Source organism: Nicotiana tomentosiformis, chromosome 7, assembly GCF_000390325.3.
Source record: "Nicotiana tomentosiformis chromosome 7, ASM39032v3, whole genome shotgun sequence".
Lineage (NCBI taxonomy): Eukaryota > Viridiplantae > Streptophyta > Magnoliopsida > Solanales > Solanaceae > Nicotiana > Nicotiana tomentosiformis.
Genome location: NC_090818.1, coordinates 21,897,539 through 21,898,477, shown reverse-complemented (window position 1 = coordinate 21,898,477; position 939 = coordinate 21,897,539).

Here is a 939-nt window from a genome sequence, read left to right as displayed (position 1 = left end):
AAGGGAGTCAAGAACACTTACCCCAAGTTGTGTGAAAAATTTCTTCTCCAAAGTCGCCCAATCCGAGCTCCAAAATTCAAAAATAAAGAAAGAAACCAAAACCCACGATTTTATCTTTTGTCCAGTCATTTACTCTTTGCGATCGCGAAGCACAAAAGTTTCCAACCTAAAATTTGCCCTTCGCGATTGTGGAAAACCACTCGCGATCGCGAAGAACAAACTCCCCAATTCTTTCAGATAACCTCTAGTATAATAGTCATAACTTCTTGTAAAAAACTCCAAATGAAATATGGTTTGATTTTCTGAAAACTAGACATCAAGGGCTACAACTTTTATTTTTGGATCATCTCAAAATTTCTTATAGATTGCGAGATATCAGCTTCCAAAGTCAGGTCAGTGCAGCAGAGATTTTGTTCTACGCGATCGCGAAAGAGCTGCCACGATCGCGATTCACAAGGCCCCAAACTGATGTTTGCTCTTCGCGAATGCGACCAAATGTTCGTGATCACGATGCACACCTCTGTAGACAAAAATCAGCAATTAAAAATGACCAAGAAATGGTTCGAAACCACCCTGAAACTCACCCGAGCCCCTCGGGACCTCAACCAAATATACGAACAAGTCCCAAAACATCATATGAACTTAGTCGAACCCTCAAATCACCTCAAACAACGCTAAAACCACGAATTATACCCCAATTCAAGCCTAATGAACTTTGAAATTTTAAATTCTATATGTGTCGAAACACATCAAATCAAATACGGAATGACTTCAAATTTTACACACAAGTCACCTTTCACATTACAGACCTATTCCAATTTCCAGAATTGGATTCCGACCCCGATATCAAAAAGTCAACCCCCCGGACAAACTTTCCAAAATTTCAACTTTCACCATTTCAAGCTTAATTCCACTACGGATCTCCAAATAATTTTCCGG